Below are 8,782 nucleotides of genomic sequence, written 5' to 3'. Positions count from 1 at the left end.
CATTTTTCGGACAAACTACCGATGAAGATAAGGTAATCGACTAGCGAAAAGAACAAAACAAATTTTTTTAACTGTCGAACGCTCTGAATAATTTAGCTGGTTCGAAAGGCAAATATTGCAATGTACATTTCAAACAATTTTTTCAGTTGTTTTGTTTGTTTGAAGGCACACTTTCTCTCAGTGCATAAATAGAATTGTCCGTCGGAAGTAGTCATCGCTAAATTTCCAGTTGAAAACTAAAACATTTTCATTTTCTTGAACTATCATTGCATATTTTGAGCCAAACTTATTAGCAAGGTCCTCTCTAACCAATTAGTCTCCATCGCTGCCGTTTTTAGTCTCGTCACGCAACGCTTCTCCCCACAAAGGACCGTTTGTGGGGAGAAGCGTTGCGTGACGAGACTAAAAATGTCTGCGAGGGAGACTACTAACCAATCAAATAGGTGCACCGCCACACTTAAAGTATTTTCGAGCTCAATGAATTACAAGCACAAGACTCACCATCAGAATATGAGTGCGCGAAGAAAATGTTAGGGTTGTTTTCTTTCCTTTTATCTTTGAAAGAATCTGAGCAGTATTTGAAAAAATACGAAGCATTTCTGTAGCTTCAGGAGACCAGATATTTCAGTTGAAAAAAAGAAATAACAACTCAGTGGATAAAAGTCTACAGCGGATGTTGTAGGATTATTATCTTCTTTCACGCCTTTATTTTAGAAGTTTTTCAGAATATTTTGACGTATTCCAGTCACCCGTATCTTGTGCACGGTGACTCGGTGGTGCTTAGGGCGTCAAGCTAAAACACATCAAAACGGCCTCAAATCGCGAGGAGAACAACACAGACCACTTTCTATGAAGGTAAGACTTTATTTCTTTGATTATTTCACACAACTTTACATTTACGGAGCTCAAAAGCAGCTCCAACTAAACCACTATACAAACTCTTTAATATTCCACTGTGAAAGAACCTGTGACAGAACTTGGGCCACCTGTGGTTCATGCACTGTGTGACTAATGTATGCCCATACAAATTTTTGCACAGTCTTATCGATCTGTTGGAAGTCCTATGCGGCGCATCCGGGAAACATCTGACGCATCTGTAATTTACATTTGACACATCTGTACAAGATGTGACGCATCTGAGCACACGTATCTTTGAGGCATCTATTCACGCATGCCACAGATCTGTAACGCATGCCACAGATCTGTGACGCATGCCACGTGTTTATGAGACCCCTGGAAGCTCGGGAATTCATGCGGCGCATCTGGGAAACATCTGACGCATCTGTAATTTACATGGGACGCATCTGTACTAGATGTGACGCATTTGAGCACACGTATCTGTGAGGCATCTAATTACGCATGCCACAGATCTTTAATGCATGCCACAGATCTCTGACGCATGCCACGTGTTTATGAGACCCCTGGAAGCTCTGGAATTCATGCGGCGGATCTAGGAAACATCTGACGCACCTGTAATTTACGTCTGATGCATCTGTACTAGATGTGACGCATTTCAGCACACGTATCTGTGAGGCATCTATTCACGCATGCCACAGATCTATAACGCATGCCACAGCTCTGTGACGCATGCCACAGCTCTCTGACGCATGCCACGTGTTTATGAGACCCCTGGAAGCTCGGGAATTCATGCGGCGCATCTGGGAAACATCTGACGCATCTGTAATTTACATGGGACGCATCTGCACTAGATGTGACGCATTTGAGCACACGTATCTGTGAGGCATCTAATTACGCATGCCACAGATCTTTAATGCATGCCACAGATCTGTGACGCATGCCACGTATTTATGAGACCCCTGGAAGCTCTGGAATTCATGCGGCGGATCTAGGAAACATCTGACGCATCTGTAATTTACGTCTGATGCATCTGTACTAGATGTGACGCATTTCAGCACACGTATCTGTGAGGCATCTATTCACGCGTGCCACAGATCTATAACGCATGCCACAGCTCTGTGACGCATGCCACGTGTTTATGAGACCCCTGGGAGCTCGAGAACTCACGCGGCGCATCTGGAAAACATCTAATGCATCTGTAATTTACATGTGACGCATCTGTACTAGATGTGACGCATCTGAGCACACGTAACTGTGAGGCATCTTTTCACGCATGCCACAGATCTCTGACGCATGCCACGTGTTTATGAGACCCCTGGAAGCTCGGGAATTCATGCTGCGCGTCTGGGAAAGATCTGACGCATCTGTAATTTACATGTGACGCATCTGTACTAGATGTGACGCATCACGTATCTGTGAGGCATCTATTCACGCATGCCACAGATCTGTAACGCATGCCACAGATCTGTGAAGCATGCCACGTGTTTATGAGACCCCTGGGAGCTTGGGGATTCATGCTGCGCATCTGGGAAACATCTGACGCCTCTGTAGTTTACATGTGACGGATCTGTACTAGATGTGACGCATCTGAGCACACGTATCTGTGAGGCATCTATTCACGCATGCCACAGATCTGTAACGCATGTCACAGATCTGTAACGCATGCCACAGATCTGTAACGCATGCCTTGTGTTTATGAAACCCCTGCCAGCTCGGGAATTCATGGCGCTCATCTGGAAAACATCTGACGCATCTGCAATTTACATGTGACGCATCTATACTAGATGTGACGCATTTGAGCACACGTATCTGTGAGGCATCTATTCACGCATGCTACAGATCTGTAACGCATGCCACAGATCTGTGACGCATGCCACGTGTTTATGAGACCCCTGGAAGCTCGGGAATTTATGGGACGCATCTGGGAAACATCTGACGCATCTGTCATTTACATGGGACGCTGTAGGGAATCCAATTGCCGGCCCAAATTTCCTGTGACACTGAAGACTCGCGTTGTAGAATTAAACGTGTTTAATAATCTTAAAATCTCAGCTACTCTCTATTTGCTTCTGAAAACCCATCTACTTGTCACATGATTCGAAATTCGATAGTTTAATCACTTAGGAACTTGAAAGCAAAAGTAACGATTATTAAAGCTGTAACACAACATGTCACGTAGTCAAAACATTTCTTACACTCTCCCCCTATTAAAGTTCGAAATAACTTTCTAATATGACTGGCTACTGAATTGATCCCACTGCTTAATGTGTCCTCTAAAATCAGAATGACTGCGGAATAGATGAGAACTCGTTCAATTATAAATGCATGGAATAGTTCCGATAATGAGTTCCTAGCGTGACGAACTGTGACACAACGTTCTTCGCGACTTGATCCACAGGAAGTTTGGCGTCGGTACTTCAATCCTCCTCGTTCTCGTTCGCCATTATTCCTACCAAATGATCCGCTGCTGCGTGCCTTGCTTGTCGCCCTGCCCTGATCACCGGTCGCTGCTGTCGAACATCGCTGCTCGGTCCGGCGTTACTCTCAGAGGAGCTGGAGTCATTACCTACGCCACCGATTTCCAAATCGCATACCAACTGTTGGGGCCTCTCGATGACGTACCCACTGCAAGTTAGGATCTTGTATCCTCTGGTGACTCCATCCTTTCCAACGATTGGGTTAACGATACGCCCAACTTTCCAGGTTGCTTTGTTCTTCGTCGTGTCTTTTATCAATGCCAGTGAACCCTTTTTCATACAAGTCGTGCCATGTTGAATCGCTCCTGCAAGGCGTGAAGGTAGTCATTTAGCTAACGTTTACAGACGTTATCTCGGCAAGCCTTCAAATATCTTAGTCGTCTGGTTATCTCTTCCCTGTCGCTCATCTCATCGCAATTTTCTTCAAGGTAAGATGCTGGTTGCCCACGCAACAGTAGATTTGGTGTGATCACCGGTGTTTCAAATTCTTCTCCCATGTAGCAAAGGGGTCAGTTGTTCAGGAATGATTCCACGTCCAACAAAACCTCCTCAAGCTCTTCAAATTTCAACAACGCTCGTCCGATTGCTATAGAAAGAGCGTTCTTCATGATGCCAATCAACCTCTCGAAGAATCCGCTCCTCCACGGCACGCGGGACATGTTAAATCTCCATTTGATCTCCTTTGTGGCTAGATAGTGAAAGAGGTTCTCGTCTATTTGTAGGGTCGATAACCATTTTTTCATCGCTTGGAAGGTCTTGGCGTTGTCACTGACTATGAGATCTGGTGCGCCTCGTCGTACAACGAACTCTTTTAGGCCTCGTTTGAACTCTTCGGCTGTCATGTCCTTACAAAGTTTCAGATGTACAGCCCAACATGTCAAAAATCAATCATGTTGTATCACGTGATGAGGGGGAGGGAATTTATAAAAAGGAAGATTTTTACTACAAGCAGGGCGTTGTGGTTCATCTTACTTTAGCTCTGTTCGAGACTGATACTCTCGATACTACATCTAGCGACGAGGATGTAAAAATTCAGGAATCCCATCGTCAATATTCACACCAATACTGGTTTTCATTGGGGAGTTCGCTGTGTAAATTTTTCTTGAAAGCACGTTTGCTGTTTGCGACGCGCTCAACTCTTTGAGACCTCCTGGCGGTTTCGCTACCAAGTTTTCCACCGTTCGACGTCCATGCCGATGGCAGTGCAGGTCCACCGTTTAATGGCCATGAATTTAAGAATTTTTCTGACTACCTAGGATTCAAGCACAGACGGATCACCCCGTATTGGCCAAGAGCAAATGGAGAAGCAGAACGACTGGTTCAGACCCTCCAAAAGTCTATCAGAATTGCTCACCTAGAAGGCAAAACTGGAAGCAAGAGTTGTACAAGTTCTTACGGCAATATCGTGCAACACCTCACTTCACCATCAGTGTGTCTCCAAGTGAAGTCCTAAACAGCAGAAAACTCAAGACCACAATATCAAAGTTACCAATCACCCAACACAAGCTGCCACGATGTACACTTCAAGATCCATCAGCTAGCATCGCCCAGAGAGAAGCTCTGCAAAAGCAGAAAATGAAGGTCTATGCTGACCTCAAAGCGCATGCTCAGGAACGAGAGATTAAACCAGGAGAAGTTGTACTCAGACAACCCAAACAGAACAAGCTCAGCACTCCATACAGTCCAAAACTATTTATCGTGGAGGAACAGAAAGGTACCATGGTCACAGCGAGTAATGGTTCACGGACTGTTACGAGGAATTCATCGCAGTTCAAAGTTACTCCGAAACATCTTGCACCCTGCCAAGAGAATGGTGGAAGGAGAGATGAAGAAAAGACACAATATCCATCCGAAATGAAAGCTGACGCCTTGCCGAGACGGGCGAAACGACAAATAAAACCTCCTGTCAGGTTTTCAGACTATGTACAAATCATCTATGAGAAATAGGTTGGAAACGGAGCCATGTTTTCTGATTCTCTGAGAACGTTGACATTATATGAAATGTTTGAAGGAAAAGAGATCTCAGTTTAAATTCAGTTTGAATGTTGATCATTGAACTTTGATTACTGAACCTTTTTTAAATACGAAAGCAAGAAGAGCCAATGATATTATCTTAAAGGAAAAGGACAGAATTATTACTGACAAAAAGAAAATTGCCGAGTTATTTAACGAACACTTTGTACACATCGCTGGTAATGTACCTTTGAGAGAGGAGGAGGATTATGGCAATGATTTTGCAAATCATCTGAGTATCAAAGTAATCTTTGAAAACAGGGGCAAAGACGAACCCGCTTGCTTCAGTTTTCATCGCAGAAGCAAATCTCAGTTTGAAAGCTTATTGAAAGAGATCAATGTACGTAAATCTGCCTTTAAAAGCACACACAAATTTTGCCTTTAAAAGGACACACAACCCACAATTCCTCTATTCGCTCCGATGAAGGGCTAACGCTCAAAACGTCAGCTTTTGTAATCGTTACGGTGGCCAATTTACCATTTCAACTTTGTTGATATATCTAAATGTACGTAAATCGATCACGATATGATCCCACCACGGCTGTTCAAACACGCTGCATCTGTTATTGCTGAGCCTCTCACAAACATTTTTAACCATTCTATTGAAAACTGCTCTTATTCTGCAAATTGGGAGATGGGCACTGTGATTCCCTTGTTCAAAAAGACGACAAGTTTTGTAAGGTTAACTATAGGCTTGTAACTGTGCTCCCCGTTTTGAACAATATTTTTGAAAGGCTTTTTAGCAGGGCAGATGCATGAATTCTATCCCGAAATGCTTTCAGATTTCATTAGCGCTTACAGGAAGTTTCATAGTGGTGAGACCTCATTGCTAAGGCTGACGGAAGATTGGAGGATGATGTGCGACAGAGGTGAGCTCGTTGCGGTGGTCTCTATGGACCTCTCCAAAGCGTTTGACGTTATTCAGTAACCGCTCCTTCTTTCCAAGCTCAAGGCCTACGGTATGGATGACAAGAGTGGCGCTCTACTCAGGAATTATCTCTCTGGTAGATCTCAGAGTCAAGATAGGCGGCATCTTCTCCGCCTGGAAAACCTTTGAACGTGGGGTCCCGCAGGGCAGTGTGTTAGGTCCAATGCTTTTCAACTTCTTTACCAACGATCTCTTGTTTTACGTCAAGGGCGCCAGGCTGAACGCTTACGACGATGATCATCAGATATACTATTCCCACGTCGATCCAGCGACAGTAGACGCATGCATATCTCACAATGTCAAGTTAGCCAATCATTGGTACCATGAAAATGGGATGTCAGTCAACGAGAGCAAGCACCAGGGTCTCGTTCTTGGCGAAACGGACTATAGTTTTTCCTTCCCAGTAAAGGACACATTAGAGATTTTCGGAATGGAAATAGATGATAAGCTCGATTTCTCTAGTCACATATCCAATATATGCAAAAAGATCAATAATCAATTTAATGTTATGTTACGCTTTCGAAAACTGATATCGAGGGACACCTTACTTACGCTTTACAAAGCTTACATTTTACAGCATTTTAATTATTGCTCCTCAGTTTGGCACTTTTGTGGGGTGCGGAATACGGATAAACTAGAGGCGCTGAATAAGAGAATACTTAGATTTATACTTAGGGATTACTTGTCGCCATATGATAGCCTTCTGACTAAGGTCAACACTAGTTCCTTATGTAATGTGCGTATCCAGAATTTCCTCATTTTATTGTACAAGAGCCTGTTTTTCACTCATTTTCCAGCTTATATGAGAGGTATGTTTTCACTTCGGTCCTCTTATAATCTTCGCGGTAATTACATACTGTCACTTAGAAAACCTAGAACAACTAGTTATGGCCTTAATTCGTTTTCATACTTCTCAGCTAAGCTATGGAATACACTGCCTGACTATATCCGCATGAGTGCATTTAAAAGACTTTAGAAAGATAATCCAAGGCCGTATCTTTGTATAGTCGCTCCCGCTTATCTTCACTTTTCTGTTAATTTCTACTGATATGTTACATAATTATATTTCTAAGTACTGTGTATTTTAGTATATTTTAGTATAGTTAGTATTTTAGATTTTGTACAGATATATGTATGAATATATATATATATAGATAATCTCCATTTTATGTTTTCTCGAAGATATTAGCTCCAACAAGCTACTCTAAAATTCGAGATGAAATAAAGTTAATGATGATAATGATGATGAACGATGGACATTGTTTTTGTTGAGAATTTTAGGACGTTTATCACTTAAAATGCAGTTAGTCACCCTGTGTTCTTTTCATCCGAAAAAAAGAGGGATGTAATGTCATAAATCAATCATGCTGGATCACGTGATGAGGGGAAGGGAATTTATAAAAAGTAAGGTTTTTACTACAAGCAGGGCGTTGTGGTTCATCTTACTTTAGCTCTGTTCGAGACTGATACTCTTGATACTACACCTGGCAGAAAAAAAATCACTTCCTAACAAGTAATGAACCGTTAATCTTTATTCGGATCTGATTTTTTTTGAAGACTGACTACTAGGGACAAATTCTAGAGGCAATATATCAATTCGAACTACATTCGTAACGGCTATGTAAATGCCACAGGAACCCATTACCATAGAAACCCGAAACCACAGATATTTAAGATGGTAAGCCTGTGGTTCATGTTTGGATATTTGTTACAGTAAATTATCATTGTTGAGAGAAACCCTATGCTCGAACAGTCGTCGGTGAGTTTTCTTTGTATTTGTGTATATTATAATTTGTTTGTTCTAAGCGTATTTTCTGTTTGCAGAAAACTTCCCTTACTGGTCTAGTTGAGTTTTCGATTTCAAGCATTATGTGTTTCTGCAAAATAAACAATAAGTACTGGAAAGTAAAATAATTATTTTATAATAATTTAATCGTTTTATGCGAATAAAGCACCGTATGTATTGTCTTTTCTTGTATTGCAACAGCCTTGATGAATGACCGTCTTCTAAACTTGATACTCTTATATCCAGAAGCTGTCTGAGTCATGGAACAAAGAACTCTTATAAGGCCGGTGTTCATGGAGGTGATGATGGTGGTAGCAAAGAACATGATGATTATGATTATTAATCTCCCAATCAATTCCCATTTAACACTAAGTCATGAGGAGTAACCAGAAGCTTCTAATTAACCTTTGTACAGCTGTGCGCATCCAGTCAAACAAAAATTAGGGGAGGGATATTCCCAAACATGAATAACGACAGCACAACACAGATCTCCTTTTCCAGACTTATTACAAGGGAGGGGAACTGTAGTATGCATGCCAATTGTAGTCAGTAAGAAATTGTCAGCTAGTTACGGCAATATGTATATATTTTTCCTCCAGGTTCTATAATGTCTTGAAAAGAAAGAAAATGGCTACAAGTCAAGTAGGAATGTTTCGTAACGATGTTCTGTGGGGATATGATGTGACATTACTGATGGGGATAATAATTATCTTTACAGTG

Source organism: Stylophora pistillata, chromosome 1, assembly GCF_964205215.1.
Source record: "Stylophora pistillata chromosome 1, jaStyPist1.2, whole genome shotgun sequence".
Classification (NCBI taxonomy): domain Eukaryota; kingdom Metazoa; phylum Cnidaria; class Anthozoa; order Scleractinia; family Pocilloporidae; genus Stylophora; species Stylophora pistillata.
This window is presented reverse-complemented; position numbering follows the sequence as displayed.